The sequence below is a fragment of the Gallus gallus genome, chromosome 1 (assembly GCF_016699485.2).
Source record: "Gallus gallus isolate bGalGal1 chromosome 1, bGalGal1.mat.broiler.GRCg7b, whole genome shotgun sequence".
Taxonomy (NCBI): Eukaryota; Metazoa; Chordata; class Aves; order Galliformes; family Phasianidae; genus Gallus; species Gallus gallus.
In genome coordinates, this window is record NC_052532.1 from 94762887 (window position 1) to 94785658 (window position 22772).

At 35.0% G+C, this 22772-nt stretch overlaps 1 long non-coding RNA gene across 2 annotated transcripts in view; it reads left to right on the forward strand.

Moving 5' to 3' along the window:
• Positions 1-822: 822 nt before the first annotated feature.
• The window catches only part of LOC112530507, a 28703-nt gene continuing 6753 nt past the window's right edge, over positions 823-22772 (forward strand). The window contains exons 1-4 of one of the 2 annotated variants that reach the window (XR_005842015.2): positions 823-1089; positions 2137-2258; positions 11001-11185; positions 22242-22322. This is a non-coding gene — a long non-coding RNA (uncharacterized LOC112530507). The remainder of the gene's footprint in view (positions 1090-2136; positions 2259-11000; positions 11186-22241; positions 22323-22772) is intronic. The other variant, XR_003072146.3, reaches the window with a different exon arrangement.

A 22772-nucleotide genomic window follows, 5' to 3' on the forward strand; every position in this document is an offset into this window, starting at 1 on the left:
ACAGATAGCAAATTCCTGTTTAAACAAACTCTACTTGTGTTAACAGCAAAAGCAGCTTCCCTTTGAAGATGGCACCAGCTTTCTGTTTTATGAAAGATAAACTCCCAACAGTATCCCAAAAGAGAATCAAAGCTGTTAACTTTATACGCATACATCCTCACGTATTTTAAAATTGTGTTTAAAGTAGAGAAAAGTTTAATAAAAATAATTTCTTGACTTGATTGAAAGATAAATGTAATGTAATTGATATAAAAGTTTTTGTTATGTATTGTTGTTTATTTTGATTTAGTAAAGGAATGAATCACAAAAATAAGACTTCAGAAATCTTTTTGTCAAGGTATTGTTCTAGTATAAGTTCAAAAGCACAGTGCAGTCTCTGTTTTTTATCTCTTTTTGCACTCTTGGTACTGTTGTGAGGAGCTATTAATATCTTGAACTGAGTGGCATGGCCAACAAAAGAACAAAATGGATGGGCCTTGAAATGAATGGGAAATTTGGAGAAATATCTTTTGCGATTTGACATGAAGGAGCATGCTTTCGTCTCCCTCCATAAATATGAAGTTCAGAAAGGGACTGCTCTTTCTCATAAATGTCACTGTGTTCTAAAGGTGCAAAAAACAAACCCAACCCTAAAAAAATTAAAAATCACAATTTAGAGATCAATTCTCACTTTTTCTTATTGATTTAGAGAATAGTTGAGCATGTTGTTTTAAAACAATGTGTATCAAGTATCTGTAAAGAACTTGTATAAACATTAAATACATTAACTAGTAACATGGCCTTACAGTTCAAACAAACCGAAAGAAGGAATAAACAATTGCTGCATTTGAGGTTGTGTTAATACACAATTAGTGTATTAATTTTTCTGCAATAATGCTTTGCTGGTCTCATGGAATAGGAGAAATGGGAGCATTGATTACACAGCAGAAATCAATATCAGCCATGCAACTGACTTAGAATACATCAAAAACTTCGTTCTTTGAGTTTATCATTATGTGAACAGGGCAGGGCAACACATGGATCAGGATTGAGACATCTGCCCTTGAAGACTTGAGAAACAATGTGAATAAGGACAGATGCAATGAAATGGTATGTATTTTCTTGGGACAGAAATTTCCTGGGTTCTGTAATAACACTGCTTTAAGTACAGCATAATCTTTTAAAGGTGTTGCATGCAGTGGATATGTATGTGAAAGTATTCCTATTGTGAATAGTGATCATAGAGTGAGGTTCTGCCTCTTAAGGAGCCTAGTAATAATGGTGTCAGTTTCCACTGAGCAAACATTTATTCTAACTTTTGGACTTATTCCTTAGAGTTTGGAAAAAGAGAGTGTTGAACTTCATCTGGTTTGTTGGAATTATTCATTCTTGAATAGAAAAACATGATACTTTTGTGTTTTTCTTCCTAAATGAACGCAGCTGCAGTTTTCATTAGTGATTTCTTCATGAAGTGATACTTGTATATCTCTAGTACTGCTTTAAACTTATCAGTGAGTAACAACAGATTGGTGAGATATTTGATAATATGCAAAGAGAACCAGTTTGGTTAAAAACAAATTTCGTACAAAGTCACAGCCCTATTGTGCTGTCATTGAACATCAGAAATGTACTTTTCATGTCTCAGTGGAATTCTGTAACCAAATCTCAATTTGTAAGACTATGGGAGGGAAATTTTTATAGCTGATCCTGCAAATGCTTTCTTGAGTGAAATGACAGAGAATCCTGAGAAACCAGATGAGAAATTATAGAACCTGCTCAGTTGCTGAGGTCAACTTCCTGTGGCAAATGAAGCCTACTGGACATTCATTTGATGTGTGTTAGTACAAAATAAATTTGTTTGAAATGACTAGTATTTTACTGAAATTTATTTGGTTTTCTGTAGGGAGCATGGAATGTTGAAGAAGAGGTTTAGAAGGGGAGGGAAGGAAGAAAAGTGTTCTAATAATTAATCATATAAATATTCGAGTTGGTATTGAGTTCACCAAATCAATTATGGTACCTATTCCTTGAGGTGGTGTAATAGTTTTATGCACAGGAACCAGATGAAAAAGAGGCAACAACTATTTTTGTGTTCTATTTTTTTCCCCTTTTTTTTTTCTTTCTTTTTTTTCCTCTCTTTTCTGCCTGAATATCCAGCACTTGCTCTTTTAGCTTTCACTGTTTTCTAACCAGATAGATCAGGTCTAAGAGCTGTTAATGGTGAGAAATTTCTACCAAAATAGCTGCATACAAACTGAATTGATTTCTCCCTTCAAAGGGTAAGTTTGGGGTGGCTCTTGTTTTGTTCTTTGACAAAAGTATTTACAAATTTTGCATGAATAATATGAAGAAAAGTGGGCCAGCTTTATCAGATAAGAAAAGAAACTTCACAATTGTCTTTATATATATCCTTGCTTTATGTTTATTTTTTTTTTCAAGTTTATTTCTTTTAATTAATCAGTAGTAACTGAGGTGAATTTGTTCTCATTGGTGAAAAGATCCCTACAAATATGCCTTTTGCCACCAGTCAGTGTTTGGAAGGTAATTACTGAGACACTTGGGCCCACAGCCTGAGGCCACATGGCTGATCTCAAGTTTGTTCTTTTTAGTTATTTGCCCAAGAAAGGAAAATTTTTGTACAATTTTGTTAGACAGTGCCACAAAATGTTTGTAGAAAATCTTTGTCGTAATGTCAATGTACTATGCCAATTTCACTGCTTTTATTTCTGAAAAGAGCTGCTCCAGAGTTGGTTACACATCAGTTACCTGTTAAGTAAATTTTAAGATCTGTATGCCCTTTCTCCAAGAGAGGGATTGACTGAGCAGACTGCAATTTGAAACCAGGACTGCCAACAAGGATATTCAAGAGAGAAGAAAAGGGTGTTTTTCTTTTAAACAAAAACAACAACAACAACAACAAAACCACTGTGCGCAGTGAGAAGCATGTCACCAATTACTTATCTTCTTGTCCATCTATCGTTTGTTCTGTGAATATTTTTCACAGTATGAACGTCTTAACACCTATGTGGATAATTGCTGCAGTTCATCAAATTGATACTACTTAAGAAGTTATTTATTTATTTTTAAATAAAAGATGATAGCAGTTTGATAATGAGGACACTGCAGTTTCAGTTGTTGTACAGCAACCACTGTGCAGCACAAAAGAGGTGAGGCAGATATCCAATTATTTTAGCTGTAATGGTAATAAACTGTTAGACAATCTAGCAGTCAGGTGGAAATTCAGAATATTTTATAAATGTCATCTTATGAGCTCTGTGAGTTGAACACAGGTATTAACCACCAAGTAGGAAAGGCATAAAATTCTTTTACTTTTACATGTCAAGAGAAATACTTGGATTTGCTTTTTACACAACCTTAATACCTTGGCTAATTTTGTTTAGGAGGGCCCTGATAAGACAACTTTAAAAGTTATGTTAGGATACAAGGGAATGTATTTACTGCTGTCCGTTGCTGTCTTTCCCCCATCTGGGACTTTCAATTTTGTCACTGCTTAACAACTCCAAATATAAAACATCTTATTTTGCCTATACTTAATGAGTTTTCCTTCTCTCATCTAATTGCAATGTATTTCAGTTTGTGTTCAAACATTTGTTTCTTCTTTAAAACTGCTGTGAGAAATCAGAATGATGAAATTTCAGGTAGATGAGTGAAACGTACATAGTCCATTCTGAGCTGAGCCTAGATATTTACTTTAGAATAAGCATAGGCATTCACTTTCTGTCAAATTTAAAAGAAAAATTATATGAATGCCTGTTTCCCCATTCACTGCTATACTGAGTAAAACAATATAATGGAATTACAGAGTCACAAAGGTTGGAAAAGACCTCCAAGATCATCCAGTCCAACCATCCACTTACCACCAGTATTTTCCACTGAACCATGTCCCTGAGGACCATTTCTAAACACTTCCTGAACACCTCTAGAGATGGTGACTCCACCATCTCCCTTGGCAGCCTGTTCCCGTGCTGGAACACTTTCAGAGAGGATTTTTCCTAACGTCCAACCTGAATCTCCCCAACACAACTTGAGACTGATTCCCCCTAGTCTGATTGCTAGTTATGTGGGAGAGGAGACTGACCCCCACCTTGTCACAATCTCCCTGCAGACAGTTGTAGAGAGTGATAAGGCCTCCCCTGAGCTTCATCTTCTCCAGACTAAATAATCACATTTCCCTCAGCCACTCCTTACAAGGCTTATGCTCCAGATCCCTCATCGGCTTTGTTGCCCTTCTCTGAGCATGCTCCAGGAACTCAATGTATTTTTTGTAGATCAGGGCCCCAAACTGAACATAATACTCAAGATGTGGCCTTACCAGTGCTGAGTACAGAAATAGATGAATATAAATCATTTTTTGCCAATTGAAGAGGATAAAATATGTATTCATTTAGACATGCAGCCCATGTGAATGTGACTCACTTCAGAAAATGGTTGAGGTTGGAAGAGACCTCTGGAGAACTCCTTTGCTCAAGCAGGGCCATTTTTACAGGTGACAGGCTGCTCAGGACCATGTCCAAATCGCTTTTCCATATTTCCAAGGATATACATATAAAAAACATTACAGCCTCTCTGAACAACTTGTACCAGGGCTTACTCACCCTCACCATGAATGAGTTCTAATGCCTGGATAGCACTAGATGTGTTCTTGTTTAGTGTTTGTTACTATGTACCACTGGGAAGAACTTGACTATTTGCACCTTCAGATATTTACAGACATTGACAAGATCAGCCTTCTTCTCTCCAGGCTAACAGGTGTCAGATCTTTCTCCTCATAGGAGAGATATTCCTGTCCTTTCATCATCTTTATGAACCTTCACTGGACTCTAATACGTCCATGTATCTCTTGTACTGGGGAGCCCAGAACTGGACTCAGCACTCCAGGTGTTTTCAACAATGATGAGAATGGAAGAATTGCATCCCTCTACCTGCTGGGAATGCTTTGGTTATTGCAGCCTAGGTTAGCATTAGCCCTTCTTTGTGGCTAAGACACATTGTTGGCTTGTGTTCAACTTCAGGGTCTACAAGAACCGACAAGCCCTTTTCTGCAAAGCTGGACAATCATGTGGTTTTGTATTTCCACTTGTCAAGCTTCATGAGATTCTTTACATCCTATTTCTCTACCAAGGTCTCTGTTCTATGAGACGCTAAGATACCAACATCAATCAGTATTTTTTCTGTCTCTTTGATTTGCTATAGAATATCAGATGATTGTTATCTTTCATTTTGAATGTGTTCAGGGTCCAGTACTAAATTTCTGTATTGAGTAATAACTCAAAGTACAGCTGCAATAAAGTAATAATCAAGAGTAATTCAGTCTGGAGAAATATGTATTTTGAAATTATTTTGTTGTTTCTTGATTTATTTATTTATTTATCATCCCCCTCCCCCCCCAAATCTTAATTTGAATAGTTCTTATAGTTCTTAAACTTTTGAACTTCTCAAAACCCTGAAACTGATAATTTTTCTGTTTCTATTTCAGTTTCTCCTGATTTATTTATTCTAAAAAGTGAAAGTGGTGTAACTAGGTATGACCGGAGACCAAAATCCTTCTATTTATTTAAATGCCATATTTTCCTCAGTAGAAAATAAAGCAGAAACACATGAGTCAATGTATGATTTAGTAATTGTTTTATAGTGTGAAAAATAGTAACATCATATGATTTCAAAGCACTTTCAGTATTAAATATGGAAAGAAAGAAGGTGACAAGTATTGATATTGTCAACGTGAAGGTTACATCCTGTTAGTTCTAATATATTTCCACTAAAAGGAAAAAAAGGTAGGCAGACAGTGATAGTGTTATACAGAATAGGTTTACCCTAAAGCAGTTTTCTTAACAACACATATAAAAGTGTAAGAACTAATGTTCCTCTTCTCTCCATTCTATTTCACTTCAAACTAAGAATATTGTCAAGAAAGTTGCTTTCTCAATAAATGCTATTTCATGCCTTTTTCAGTTGTGCTATTGACAAAATTTGAGTAATTTTTAAGTGCTTGTGCACCTATAGACAGAATTTGGCTTTCTACTGGAGTACTTTCTATCCAGCATTTTGATTCAGATCGTCATTGTACAAGCATACAACAGTCCTTGACTATTAAGGACAGTAAATTTCTCCATAAATTTGGACAATAAATCTTTCATGGTTTAGGACATTTTTAATCTCTAGGAACTCATTAATGATGGATTATTTTTCTTAAATTGAATGTTTTAATGGATTTTAAGTATATGTATAAACATAAATTAATATTACATGCTGCAAAGATGTGAAATCTTATTTGGAACAAATTCTAAAGGGATTGTTCATCACAAAGAAAAACTGGAAGAAAAAAATTGCTGCTATTAACTGAAGAGTGGCTGCACTGTGTGTAGTATTTCTTCTGCATTTTAAATTTATCAATTTAAGTTATTTTTAAGCACTTTGTAGCCATAATATTAAAATGACCTTATTTTTTCCTGATATATGTAATCAAGTGTATGTGATAGGAATAGTTGTTCACGGAAAAGTTATGAGAAAAGGAATACTGTTTCTAGGAGTTTCTTTATTACTTTTACATTTACATATAATTTCTGTCATGTAATTCACCTTTCTGTTATTAAGAAAGAAGTCCTTAGTTGCAGATTCAAAAATAATTCTTATTAAAAAAAAAAGAATTTTGAACCTTGTTAGTCTGAAACATTTCTATAAGTGACATTTGTGCACACAACACATAGGTCAGTGCATCAGATATTGCACAGGTATGAAACAGCATGTAATATTTAGCACTCTGCAGAGAAGTTGAAAATTGGCAAGGGATCTAAATGCTAAATTTAGACCCAGAAAATTCAGGCAAACCAGGGCAGCTGAAGTTGTTAAGCATTAATCAGGTGTCTCCATAGTGACAGGTCAGTACTGTAGGTGTTAATTCATGAGGAAAACTTAGGTAATCTTTAATGGAAGGGGGAAATGGTTAATGAAAGATAGAAAAAACTCCTTTGCATCATAAACTGCTCAATGAATAAAAAATCCGAGGAACATTCAAACATAAATGTTAATTCTAGTATTTCAGTTCTTTGCTGATATCATGAAGTATTCTAAAAACCTGGCCCTGGCACTGGTTACATGATATGTTTAAGAGTAAAATTTACTCCTCTGGAGGGCTTAGAAGAGAAAAAAAAAAAAAAAATCTGGAAAGGAAGGAAGGAAGGAAGGAAGAGGGAGGGAGGGAGGGAAGGAAGGAAGGAAGGATATCCATCTGGAATAAGCCTCTTTGCTTCTCTAACTTTACCTAAGGTGCCTGATTCTAGTCCAATTACAATTTCATCTTGAGGCTTTCTTTCACTTAGACCTAACCCTATTTTCTAATTTATTGCTCCATACCTTTCACCACACCAAAACCTCCTGGTATGTATTTTTGTATTGCTCCAAACTGCCCAATTCTAGTCCCACTCCAATGATACTCTTATTGACATAGAAGTACCATTTGGATAGGAATCCCAGTGTTTTGGTTTTGTGGAATAGCTTTCATGTATGAGACACCGGCACTGTCTAACATGTTATTTGTGCAAACCTTTTGATAACTGCATTTCTTGTATTTATGCCCACTAGACCCCAAAATAAAGTTTGTAGGAATGCTGTAAAAAAATCAGATCCCTGTTACTACCATTTCAAAACCAGGTGCTAATCTGATCCATATATGGACAGAGAGATTTAACATAGTGAAAAAACAAAAATAATGAAAATCAAACAAACAAAAAAACCCAAACATTGAAACAAAACTGTAATCCTAAAAAAAAATGTGTATTTTTAAGTGCACAAAGTAGTAGGTATTTACCCTGATCCCTGACTGCATATACCTTAAATATGGTTTTTCTCAAACTATATTCACTCTTATGTGGTATAGCCCTATGTCCTTAGCTTGGTTTTACCAGTGAGTTTTCCTGTCAAACTGAAACCTATTTATAGTCCATAAACTACAGTAGAAGGGCTAGTGTATGATCTTCATACAAACTTTATTTCTGGTCTCAGTGGGGATATATACAACGAGAAGAAACAAGAAGAAAACACAGTGGTTAAATGCTTTTATGCAAGACATGATTACGCCAGCTTAAATTTTTCTCTCAAGGAAGAAACATTTGAAGGTCATTTACTGACCGAAAAGTGTATGAATTTAAGTACAATCCTTAATGCGTAACTTTTCCTTTTAGGCTGAGTTGAGTTCTAAGCAATTTTCTCTCTCTGCTGTGTAACACAGAAAGTAGTTAAAGTATGCTACAGATATGTATATTAATCCAAAATATGTCTGTGCTGTCTGGACTTGTTCATAGTGCTATGCCAAACATTTTGAGTAGTTTGTACAGCATTTGCATGTGAAGTCCTAGAACAAGAACCTTCAGGTTTCAAAGTCAAACACAAAAGGTAGAAAAAGGTCATAATCAAAGTAGCCCTACCGTTTTCTTTTGGTCTTCCTCTTGTGTATGCTTTTATGTGGTCAATAATTACATAATCATCTACTATAGGTCTTTCTATGACACCTCAGCCTTCATCACTGTATAGGTTAGAAAGCACTTGCTAAATGGGAAACTGCTAAATGATTTTTCGTTATGTTCATCATTAAGTAATGGCTATATGCTGTACTTCTTGCACATGATCAAAATATTGCACTTTATATAGAACTATTGATTTCCCTTATGGAGCTTCTATGGCCTTTATGACCATAATCTGAATGATTCACAATATTTAATGAAATTGGCTTAAGAGTAGCTTTTTAGATAAAGTTACGGTTTTACCTTTATCTTGCAGTGTAGTGAGCTTCAGCTCATGATGTTATGAGATGTTATGGCCTAAAAAAGACAACTGTTCTGTTACTTTGTAATTTGAGGTGTGAAACTTTTTTTTTTTTTTTTTTTTCCCCTAAGTGTCATTTCCTACTGTTCTTAATTTCCATAATGAATAAGGTTCTGGAGAGAAAAAAAACTCTGTCCTGCCAGATAACATTTTCTGGACACCATCTTGAGCTCATCTTGAGCTCGGAATGAAATGTGTGCTCTGCTAGAATTAGAATGTAATTAAGTAATTAAAGAGTCTGTTATGGTGTGTATTTATAAAGGATTTGAATTTCAGCATGATCTACACTGGATATTAATATTTCCTAATTCTACATTAATTTACCTTGAACCTTACTTTCTGCAGTATACTGTAGCCCCTGAGATAGTAGAGTGTATGATGTTTTATGACTGTGGATATCAAGTGCCAGTACTTATTTGCCAAGTGGCCCCAGGTGTTTGCTGAGTGTCAAGGGTAGGCTGTCCCTAAAGACTTGTAGTTTCTCACTTCACAGCTTTTCTCTTTTCACCTCATTTGCCATCTTAGCCTCCCCTAAATCTGCAATTGGTCTTTGCCTCAGTTTCTTTTTCTTTTGTGTTCTTTGAATTGTATTCCAGAAACACATAGGTTCATCTTGTACGGCAATAGCCGTGAGAACAGACAAGACAGACATATTTCCTACAGCCCCAGAAGCAAAAAGGTGCTCATGTTAAAATGAGTTGTGATAATAATTTCTACTTATGTCCAACCTTTTGAAAACAAGACTCTCATGTTACTGTTAAGCTCTGAAGCATTGTGTTGTGTATTTGTGACTTTGAACAAACTTAAATTAATTTGAACAGCATCCTTGTACCAGTTTTAAAGTACCTGTTACAAGAAAAGGTGGCCCTGGGAAAACATTTTCTATCACCTTATGAAATAATGGTGATGGTTTAAGAACAACAAAAAAGTTTGTAATAGCCATATTATATTTGGTCACTACAAGGCATATGTTGTCAATTGTCTTCTTTCTGATAGTACATGAGCAGCTAGTAAGTGAAGGATATAAGAACATGGAAAGCACAGAGCAATAAGTTCCTAACATCCCCTCCCCAGTTCCAGCAATTCTGTAGACATTTTTAGATAAGGACTCGGAGATGATGTTAAGGTTGTGAAAGCTCTTGGGAGAATTTTTCACACGTTTACCAAATGTGTATTTTTTTCCCATCCCATGACACTCAGTTAACAAAGAAATGGAAAATTCATTACAAATGATTTTATTCTGAAAGTATTTACTGCAAACGGAACTCATTTCACCTGTAAACAAAAAGCAAAGCTTATAACACTGGTAGGCTTGCAATGTTTTACAACCGTTTTTATTCCCAGGACTCCATAATAAGTTTTCTATTTACTGTATTTATCTGAAATTAAGTTTTCTCTGAACATTATAAACAATTCACAGTATTACATACGTGCTGGGAAAAAATCTGATTTTGTAAATGCTTTAGTAAGTACATAGGTAAGTGAAGAAGTATTTAAACAGTAATCAGTAAAGTCGATATTGTGGTCACACACATCTGATAGAGTATTTTTCATCTTTGGTGGAATTCAGCTCTGTCTTTTCATGTTTTTATTTACATTGAAAAATAAAAATAAAAAAACCCCTCCAAGATACACACAAGATTGTTCCTGGGCTAACAAGGAGGGAGCTGACAGACATCAGGATTTTTTTATACAAAAATCTTGTGTACCAGAAAGGATGTGATAATTGTCTTTGATTGTAGTTAATGGCTTTTTCTTTCACAGTTAAGTTGCTTGCTTTTCATCCTGAGCATTGTTAGAAGTTCTGGTGGGCACACTGTACAAAAGGAGATGTGCATTGCAGTGGAATTTTGTAAGGAACGTTCATATTACATCCATATTTTTCTCACATGCGCAAATATGAATACTACAGTTTAAAGATGTGAAAATTACTGTCCAAAATACTTTTAAACAATTAGAGTTGAATCACTGACTTTGGTTGACTATGCACTCTTTCCTCTCTGGTAAAAGTTGGAGAGTGGGAATTTGAATCAATATATTTATTCCACTTATTTTATTTCCGAGATTATACACACATATTCTGTTTAAGTTCTAGTGTTGGAAAGAAGATTGAAATCCGTAGTATTTATTTTACTTGGGGATAGTTAAGGTGGGTGTTGATGTTTATCTGTTTGATGCAGGTGAAGATGAAGAAAGTTGCGTGATGTCATGAAGAGGCCATAGTTCTTATCCCAGGAAGCATGTGCTTTGTTCCTACCTTAGCCCAGTATGTTCAAATGTTGACATCCCTGGAGACATGCTCTTTGCCTGAGGAGTCACTGGAGGAAAAAGAGACAAAATGCTGAAGCAGGAAGTATATTGAGGAGTAAGTGATGTCTAATGTTACCAGACCTGAACTGATATTTCTCTTCAAGGCTTTATACATTTGAATGAATCTGTAAAAGTGTTAGTTTGTTAATTATGAAACATGCTTTCTTTCTCAAATCTACTTGTCTCATTCCCTTTGAAATTTCTTTGATAAGTGATGAAATCTATTATGAGGTGGCATATACTTTAAAATATCTGTAGCAGATAAAATGTAATACTGCCATAAGAACAGACTAAAACCTTTCTGGAGGTAGGGGGAAGGAATTTGTTACAGTGATGGCACTCCATTGGAAGACTTTGATGTATGTTGTAGGAAATGTCTTGAGACATAATTTCTTTCTGTGATTAATTTTATTAGCTCATTTTCCACCTACCTGTTTTGTGTTGGTGTTGGCCATAATATGTGAATATCTTTTTTCTTTAATAGCAGTAAGTCTTGCAGTTAACAGAAAATGAACAAAGGAAAAAAAAAAATCTTGATTGTCTTTCAAGAGTGGATTCAAAGTCTTTTGAACTTGCATATTTCAGTGAATACTGAGTTCATATATTGCATATTCTTGACCATAGGAAAATATTTAACCCAAACAGTGAAAACTATTTGAAACAGAATTGAAAAAAAAACCTCTGAAAGTCATTCAAAATCTTTCAGTTGACATTGAAAACTCAGTATTTCTAATGTGAAGGTGAAAAATCATTTTTATTTTTGACAATTTATGGGAAAATGTCATTCTTGGGGGTGCTAATACTTATTTCCCAAGGGCAATAGATATCCAGTTAATATAAATATCCAGTTGATACAAATTTTAGAAGAAGGAAAAATGTTTCCTTAGAAACCATTTCCTAAGAAATGGTCTTAGCCTGCAAAAGCTTTATGCAGCAAAGCGCAGAGGTTGGAAACTTGTTCTCACTCAAACCTGAGCTTGAGTGACAGCTCCCAGGTGATGCCTAATGGTGACCTGCAAGCACATCAACAGTGCAGCTCAGGGGAGAGCTCACTGCCTCAGCTGGCATCCAGCTTCTGCCAGGGCAGCACGGGCAGGCCATGGTTTGGTGGAAAGTGATGAGGTGCAGCTTCTGGCATGGACTTTTGCAGGTTGTATGAGGCTGGAAGGAGAGGGCTCAGGCTACCAGAGATGCCTCATGAGAGGCATATGCGTCTTCTGCCATCTCCCAGCTGGCATGTGGTGCTTCGCTATGCAGTGGTGTGACAACAGCATTGTGCCAGCTGAGCCAAGGCCAGGGCCAGTGTGAGCCCTGAGCATGCTCAGACACACAGCCCACTGCTGAGCTATGTGCTTATTTGCATACTAGCATTTTACTTCGAATTTACAACAGTATGCTCTCCTCTCTGTTGCCTTACAGAAACTAAGCAGAATAAATATATATATTTTAAACATCTATTCCAATTTCCTCTTGGGGTCACCTGAGATGATATGAATTGGGGTTTGTGTGTGTGCTTTCTAAGCTGTGCCGTAAAAACTCTGAGACTGTTTTTATTACTTGCAGAGGGGTTTACTTTTTAACCTTGATGAGTCTGTGGGATATCTGGATAGTTGTTTAATTGTATAGGACTTGGAAAATCTTGTTCAAGAAGAAAAAGTGTTTCCAGAGAAGAAGAATATAGAGAATATCCTGAGGAAAGCAGGAAGGAGAAATGGGGGATATGTTGAGAAATGTGAAAATGAAAGAAAAAATTTTTTGAGGAGAGAAAGTGGAAGGAAAGATTCAAGATATTCATAAAGCAAACTTCACTTTGGTCACATAGTTGGAATAGAAGAACTCAGTGTAGCAATTTTAAGAAGATTCAAAATGTGTTCCACTGTAAGTGTACAACGGTCCACTTTGCAATTCCACTGTAAATTTACAAATGAGATGGGAAAAAACAAACAAACAAACAAAAACAACAAGAACCTAGCAAAGCTGCGTCTAGGTCTTTAAAATGGCTTAAGAAGGTAAGGTGAACATGGAACAGTAATGCCTCCTTCTATGTTTGAGGAAGCTGGGGAAATCTTATGTTCTACCATTCATAATTTACTCCATTTTTTATTATTTGATTAGAACAATATTTTAAAACAAAGTAGACAGTAGGATACTTCTCTTGACTTGTTTGCTTTCAGAAAGAAAGAGTAAAATATATTTTTTTGATTCTTCTCCCTCATGGCCCCTTCTCAGTTGCTCAGCAGTGTTTTCTGAGATGCTCCTAGACCAGCCCCCCCTCTGCTACGATGTATTTTAATTTCTATCACACTTGATTTTTTTTTTTTTTTTTTTTTTGCCATCAAAACACTTCTGTACAAAAAAGGTTGTTCTTATCACACACTTGAGCAGAACTTTTATTTTTATTTTGTTTTCCAGGACAGTGATTACATGATTGCCCATTATTTACAGTTTGCATACCCAGAATATCAGTATCACAGATGAACCTAATTTCCTCATTCCTTGCTGTACATTAGTCTGCAAGCGGATATGCTTAATTGTGTTTTTATCCAAGCTAATAGAGGCTGTGCCAGGTTGTTAGACTTGGAAGGAAAGAGGCTTAGTATTGGTTTTGTCCCCAGCAGGGGTCTCTGAAGACCCAGTTGCCAGGATACCCACTCTAGCGATACCTCGATAGGCACTGATGAGGTCTGGCTGTTGGCCTCCCACATCCCCCATTGAACAGAGGAGCCAGAGATGTCCTGTGCTGCTTCTACCATCTGTCAGGAGTGAGGGTGGCTTGTTTAATTCTTTTTTTATTCCTTTCCCCTTCTTCCTCCGTTACTCTTTTGTATCTGTCACTTCTTGTCACTATTCTGGCCTTTTATGAATGCTATTTTAGCACTGATTCATTTGTTTCTTTAGTACAATAATGTATGGTGATGTATCAAATTAGCACACATCCTATGAAGACTCTTAAAGGGAAATAGTTTCACTTTATGTTTGAACTTTATTTGATATGCCAAACACATTTTTAAAAGTGCAGGAATCTGAGTGAATTCTTCCCCCTTGACCAAGTCTAGTTTCTTGCTGAAATGTGAATACCGTATACGGGAGCTATCCACAGACTCTTTTGACAGCTTGAGCCCATTTCCAGATGGCATGTAATCACCATTCCTTTTCAAATCTGTTTTTATAATGGTGATAATTAAGGGTTATTTTCTAGGACTGAATAATCTGTACACTCAAATTGAAAATGGTCAAGAAAATAGCTGGCAATGAAAGGCTGAGCTAGAATTTGTTTCAATGTGATAGGATCATGATTACACCCTAATTTATATGAACTGATATTGTGCTAATTAGTTGCGTGTAGAAACAAAATAGCTCAACTTTAGATGCATTCTACAACACACAAAAGGGGCAGACAGAATACTGTTCTGGTTTGGTAGATTCTTGATCAAATCAAGCTCACTATCTGTGAAGTGCTAAGTCTAATTAAAAATAATAATAATAATAAAAATCACTATATTTACTCCTTGATGTTATACAGAATCACAGACTGATAGAATTGTAGGGGTTGTAATGAACCTATGAAGATCTAGTCCAACCCTCTGCTAAAGAAGGTTTTCTAGAGTAGGTTACATCCAAAAGTATTTAAAATATCCAAGATATATAATCAGATTCTTCTGAAAATTTGAATACTTGAATAGAGGCTCAAGCCATATGTGAGTTAAGTGACTTTTCTTATGCTTTTTAAGTATTTATGCCAATCTTCATATTTATTCAGTCATAGTTATCAGTTATAGAGCTCTAATTAGCTATTGTATTTAATTGCACAGTTATTTCCATGTACTTAACTAATTAATGTAGTTAACTTATATGCATACAAGTATAATGAGAAAATATTGTGCTGTGGGATGACTGCATGCTTTTCTCTAAAATCATTGCCTTTGGTGATCTCCAGCAGGAAGTCTTGTGTGCAGTCATTTATATTCTGTTTGAGGAGGAGTAAGCTTCACTAGCTTGAACTGCTTCATGGTAGTACTAGGTAGTACTGGGGTTTGAGGGGGAACAATTGAAACAATTTGGAAACATCTCATTTTTATGTGAGTTCTCAGTAGTTTAACCAGTTCAGTGGAACGTTTAATTCAAGAACAGATAATTCAACAGGTAGACATCTGTCTGTTGGTATAGTACATTCTCAGACACATTTTGTTCATTATGGTTTTCAATTATAGCATGATTTCTTCTGTTTTTGCTTAAATTTATGAAATCACATTGATAAAAACTGCTTTCTATGTATTTAGGTTAAGAATTACCCACTTAAAATTGAGTGGTTACTTTATATCATATTGTCTCTGTTATCTGACTAAACAAAAACACAGGTAATATTCATACATATAGCATCCTGGTCAAACTGTAACTGTTTGCACTGCGTTCAAATTACCTAATAAACCTTGGGGGAAATGCCAGTAAAATTCAGTCATGTAAAACCAAACATGATCAAAACATAACTAGAAAATACATTAAGAAACTGAAGGAAAAATCAGTGGATTTGCTTTATTTATTTATTTTATACTGAAATGCTTAATTAGGAAATATATGCGTTAGAGATATACAGCTCATTTCCTGGAAAAGGCATGTGTTGTCATTGTACTAATTTGCTGATAGTGTAAAAGAAACAACTTTGACAAAATTACTGAGAAATCATTCAAACATTGATCTGATATACATACATTACTGCTCGATAAGAATTACCTGATTACCCAGGTTTCAGGACAGCCTTATTAATAACACTCTCTGCAAAACTGCTAAATTAGGAGTCAACAAAGAGGGCTAAGTTTAAAAAACAATCAGACAGAAAATAAACAGGTGTTTCTGGCAGTGCTGTACTTCATTAATTGCACTCACGTTTTTCTTTTCTAGACTGGAGTTGTGTGCTTGGCGACATAGTCTAATAGTGGTGGCAGTCTCTTTGGTAGGATCAGAAAAGGAATTGTTGGTCCCTCTTTCATAACAAAGAACTTTCTTTCAAGCTGAATGGTGGGATTGATGCTAGAGCAAGAAGGAGAAGAATAGGGCTAGAAAGGGTATGAATTATCCTCAGTATAGTGTTTCTAGAAATTGTCTGCTTTTATACTTTAAAAAAATCTGATACAATTTACAGTTATTAGAGCTGAGGGAACTTTAATAATCAAAACAATCTACAAAAAGTCATTGTGAACTGAACAGTGCTTTTGGCTAAATAAATATAAATATATTCCTAACTTCAGAAACCTCTTTTCTTCTTGTGGAATTTATCTGGTAAATAATATTTCATCTGCTTATACAGTTCTTTATTGGAAGATCTCTGTCCTCTCTTTATTGGTCTTTAATCCTTGATGATGGACTAAAACATGGTTTAGAAAAGTCACACAAACACATATGAGCAGATAGTCTGAAAGATACTTGAAATCCATAAGTAGGAACAGTATCCCACTGGTGTGCTTAAATTAATATAATCCTGGGTCAGCCTTGGAGTCCACAGTGCTTTTTTCAGCTAACATCAAGCACTGAATTTAGCATAATGGTCGACGAAGTATGAAAAAGACTTTCTTTTGCTATGAAGAAAAGGCTAACTTCTCTCTTGAATTTCCCTTTAAATAAGTTCTGAATGAACATGCTTTCTGCTTGAAGGGAAATTAACAGTTCAAGACATGTTTACTTAGCTGAACTAGAATAAAAGGTGCATCAAAACCATATTTTTAATGGAGCATGGAAATTACATGAAATTACCTATCAAAGCTACACTAATCTGTTAAGACTTGGACAGTGTAAATACCAATATTGAAATTGCTTGAGCAAGCATAACTTATTCCACTGATGGCTATGTATACAGAATAACAGAACCCATGAATTACAGTATCACAGACTCTGTTCCTCTTTTTTCTAACTCAATATAATTTTCTAAACTACCCTTAAAAATAAATGTTTATAAAGTGTTTTGTTTTCTTAAAAAATCCTATGACTTCAGGAGTGGATCTCCTGAGCTTAGTTTGAATAGTAGAATCATAGAGTAATCCAAGGTGGAACAGAGCCACAAGGATCACTGACATCAATTCCTGGCTCCACCCAAAATTCAAACCCTTTGTCTCAGAGCTTTGCCCAGACGTTTCTTGAACCTCAGCAAACATGATGCTTTGACTACTGCCCTGGGGAGTCTGTTCCAGTGTCTGTGCACCGTCTGACCATATACTTCTAATATCCAATATTTCCTGAACACTACTTTTATTAGTAAATTGCACCAAAAAAAAAAAAAAAAAAAAAAAAAGTGGTCCTCAAACTAAAGCACTTTGCATCTCCTGATGCCTATTTACACTCTTGATCCCTTGATCATTTCTCCTAGAAGGAAAGACAGTATTTATTATTTCTATATTGATGTGTGAGTACATTATCAACATCATGCTTGTGTACATTATTGTCTACAGCACCTTCAATCTGCCAATGAATTTTTTTAATTACTAAGTAATTACTTCTGATTTGGATGTTCTTAATAAAAGCTAGTGATGTTTACTTATTTTTAAAATTGTGAGTTTTATGTTGGAATTATATTTAATATGAATTGTACATAGGCATGCAATGTTTTGTATAATCAGTTAAGGCATGGCAAGAATTAAGTATGTCATTTATAATTACATCTGAGGCAGAACTTATGTGTAAATAATGAATGTTATATGAACACTTTCAGTTTTGTATTTTATTTTTGAGTACTAGCACTCTGAAGATTATTTTTCAAGTATTTACTACTCCTTTAAAGAAGATAATTTCCTTTCAAAATAGGTTATTGAACATTAAAAAAGAAAACAACAAAGAAAACTTTGCATTTAAATCTTGAGAAATATATAAATTGGTGCAGAATCCTTATTTGATAATCTGTAGAGATTCACAGTACAAGTAGGTTTCTTAGTTCTAAATTTAACACAATTTGAGGCACTTATTAAAAACAAAATAGTTACTATGTCATCCCATCCACTAAATTGGCACAATTGAACATATTCTGTGTTAAAATTGAATCATTACATTTAAGTCTTGAATAAGGTAATTTACCTATTTTTTCTCTAATTTAGCTGTGTGGATGATCTATGATCTATATGTAAAATAATAATAAAAATAATAACAACAACAACATTGTGGTGCTAACATTCAGCCAGGCCCTGATCCTGAAAACACCTAAGAATGTGCTTAATTTTAAAACTGTGAGAGCCCCAATGGCCCTTTAGATGTCTAATGAAGTGCTCAAAAGTAAGCAAGCATGCATAATAATCTTTGTTATAAACCGGGAGTTAGGAAGTCATAAAAATGGCAGTCATGTCCAAGAGAGTTAAGCATCTTTTCAAACTGCTATACCAGAAGGGGTAAATATAGCAGAAAATAAATTACAATCATGATTAGAGAATGGCTGCAGACTTAACTAGCTTGTTTTTAATGTTGTATATATATCAAAAAACACTTTAAATGTCACATTACAGAAGAAAGTATGAATACAGGAAGAAATTAGCCTGTGAATTGGCTTTTTAAGAGCATTTTTAGAGTTTTAAATCAAGGAGTGACCAATTTCTCATAAATTGTGTACATTTTTTTGCGTAGAACAGTGTTCACTTCTGTATGAAAAAATACCGTAATGTACATGGAAAACTTATACTGAATGCATGATGAATTGATATGGCAATTTGTAAGTAAATCTGTTAATTAGTCTGTGTTGAAATTAATTTAAAACTAGAATCTTTAAAGAAATCTAGCATGTGTGTCAGTTGCTCCTTTGTTCTGTATGATTTTCCAGAAGGATTAACAAACTCTTTGCACTTCCTATGCAAATGAAATTAAAATCTTGTGAATAGACTAAAATGAAAATCATTATTTGCTAATTAAGATAAGTTACTTGCAATTGTACTTAATTATAGAAGATTTTTATACGATATAGGAAGGGTCAAAACAACACCTGTGTGATTTTTAACACTGAGCCTTTGCAAGCTCAAGGATAACTGGAATGATCATTTCTATTCTGCCATGTTTATATTTATGCACTCAATTTATACACACTAGCGAGTCTGTAGGCAGGCAGTATGTAATGGTGTGCCTACGACTGTAGAAGGAGATTGCACAGCCTACCCTTTCCTGCATGCATTCTTGGCATTAAGATTGGAAAAAGCATTTCTGTTATGGTACTATTGGCTACTGGAACAAGTGGGCAGGAATACAGCCATGTTACTGGATCTTCCAGTCTTAGGGACTTGAGTCTTCCAGAAGATTTTCTCTTTGTCTATATCTGTTTATTCTTTTTTATCTCTCCCTCAAATGAAAGCAAAGCAAAACAAACAAACAAAACCTCTCAACAGCAAAAATCCAAACAAACAAACAAAAAAAATCATCATCCAGTAAGCTTATTACAAATTAAGGAGCAGAACACTGCTTGTTCTGGCTTAATTTGCATGCACCACTTGGCATATGAGTTTAGTAGGATGAGGGGTCAGTCACTGAATCTTCTGCATCACTAATGGACTGCATGGAGAACCTTAATAAGTGGTCACTGAGTATGTGGCAGGATGGTGAAAACTCCTTCAGCTGATGGGCTGGTGACCACCGTAGCAAGGTCTGCACCACAAGTAAATTACCCTGGTACAGTGATGAGATGTAGATCTAACACTGGGCTCACCCTGCTGAAAGGCACGTCTTCCCCACCCCAGGGGACGGTAAGGGGAAGGAGGGGCTTCCCTGCCAAAAATGTGAATGCTCCATGTGCACACTCAGCATCATGCAAGGCTGCCAAACCAAAGGATGTGTTGAGCTCACTGCGAGTCTGGGAGGGCGGCATCTTGCCCCTGCTTGAGAATGATACCATCTGTTTGGAAATACCACCTTCTGGGAGAGTCTTATTTAGTGTTCATAGATGGTTTCAACTTCTAATCAGATAATTAAATGGCCAGACTGAAATTGGTTAAATTGGGTTATTTTTAGAATTTAAATACCAAGAATGTTACAGTTATGCCAAAGACAATAATTACAACTAAACTAAGATGAAAAGTTACTTAAAAAAAAAAATTCCAACATTTCTTGTATGTAGAAAAATGAGACTGTAGCAATATGGAAAATTAGGAGAAAGATTTTAAAATATAAGATAATCCATTGCAGGTTGATAAATGCTCAAACAACTAGACTTTCTATAGCAGCTACTATAGAGAAAAGATAGGTCAGCATCTCAGCTATGTATTTTCACAGCTTATGTACCACCCATGTACCTGTCACATACCTCTGTAACAAACACCTAAAATGAAAAAATACTCTCAGGGAAAATCGGTAGAGGGAATGTGTACATTAAATTCAAGGAATTATGTAAGATGTAACTGACCCCAGCTGTTGCAAGGAAAGCTGACTTTTTCTTGACACAAATGGGACTAACCATGGTCTTCACTTTAAACAGCTATGTCAGTTGAGTGTATCAACTGGCAGTATCCCAATTTTGTGGATCAAATGGTGGTGTAAGAAGTTTCTCCTTGAGTAAGCTGGGCCAGCATGTTGAGATTGTGCATGTTGCTCAGCCCAGCGTAGAGTATAGAAACTAAACAACTAACAAAAGAATTTCAAAGAGAGCAACAAGTCTGTGCTGTTTTCAGCACACATATTCCTTCATGTTGACTGAGGACATCCAGTGTCACAGCAGTAAGAATATTGTGGAGATCAGTGATGGGTATGACATTGGTATATACATTTGTATAGTCATTTCAATATATTTTGTATCACTTTGCTCCATCAAAAGTTCCATGTAATGTCAAATATCTTCAAATAAGTAAATTTGATATTAAACATTAGAACCACAACACATGGTATATCTAAAAGAACCTGGTCAAACCGGTCACTGGACTCTACAGCATTGTTTAGTGTTTCAGTTCATATAGCTACATATAGCATCATATAGCTTCATATAGCAACAAACAGTAAATCATTTAAGTTCCTTTGCATTTGCCTATCATAGTTTTCTTTGAGTTAGTTACTCTGTTCTTGCTTTCTACTTATCTGTCTAATTATATATTCTGTGCAGATGCTCTGCAAGTCATGAACATGCATACCATCTGCATAGACCTTCATTTCCAAGAGCAAACTTCTCCCAAAACTAGCTCTGATCAATTGATGGATTGATAATTGGTTTGCTGATCTGAGTCTCTAAAGCATATCTTGCCAGAATTCCTTTTTTTCACTAGTTGTTTTCTGTATTAAAAGGAAAGGTTATAATGTAAACCATATACAAATATTACTCTATCTGTTTGTAACATATTTTTTAGCATTACAGTGGTTCACCTTCTTTCTTGAACTTTAGAACAGCCTCATTACTGATAAATCAGCCTTCACCTGTTGAGATTGACCTATTTAGGGAATGGAGTAAGAATGACTATTTAAGTGACTTGTCTAAAACATCAGGAATAAGAATAAGGACCAGACTGTGGAAGCTGTGTGTGGTTTGGTGTATAGGATTTTGCTAAATATTGTCTAGTTATCCACATAAGTTGTGAGTGGCTACAAAGTTTTGTTTAGCTGTATTTCCATCCCCTCTTACTATAATCATAACAGTATCCTATTATGGAGTATTTACTCACAATAGTGATGCTAGTAATTAAATGTTTGTAGAAGTGTTCACTGGATAATAGGACATCTCTAAACATAGCTGACAATAACAACACGTACTGTAAAAGAAAAGTGCTGCAAAAATAGTGAGAAATATACCCCTTTCCAACTTTAGTATCTACAAAAAATATGTAAAATGTCTAGGCTGTATTTTTTTTTTAATTTTTTTTTTTTTAATTTGGGGAGAAATACAAGTGCAAACGTCTGTGTGTTGTTAGTGACATTAAGGAAAAACTTTGTGCTTTTACACGAACTCAACAATTTTTATTCACATTCTCTCCAAACATATAAGAAAAAAATATATAGAGTAGGGATTCTGCAAATTATTCTTCAAGCAGGTGTGTGAAATTTTAAGATGTCCTCTGATTATTTCATTTCCGATCTGTGGTTCTGTTGGCTTTTTGTCCTTGGCATTTCTTCTTTTTTTCTGTATATTTTTTCTTTTGCCTTCAGCCTTTTGTATATTTGTATTACATTTGTAGTGACTTGTGACTAAAAAGCTAGAGTCTGAGCAGAAAAGTAACAGCTACAGGTCTCCAGTGAGTTCTACAAAGGATACACCGGTAAGTTATTTTTGTTGCCACAAACTTTTTTTATTATCATCACTGACATTTTCATGAAGTGCATGTTTTAGTGCAATATTGGTTTCTTGGGTAATCATCACAGACAGATTTTCTTTTATTTATCAATCAGCAGACGTTTTAAATTTCCATATAGCCTGTTAACTGCTTGGGCTGATTAGCATGAAACTTGGCTTGCATCAATTAGCCAGATGAAAAAGGAATATAAAATAAGCTTTATTTCTTATATTATAGTCATATTTCTTTTCTGCTGTAGAAGTTCCTATGCTTTTTAACTTGAGAAAACCAATAATCCATCAGAATATGAGTTTAACAGAGGTCAGTTCTATTTAATGACAATCTTGTTTTGAGATAATGTTTTTGTTTTCCACAAAGATCAAGAAAAAAATGTAAATGTGCAGTTGATATATGATGCTTTGGATCAAAACAGAG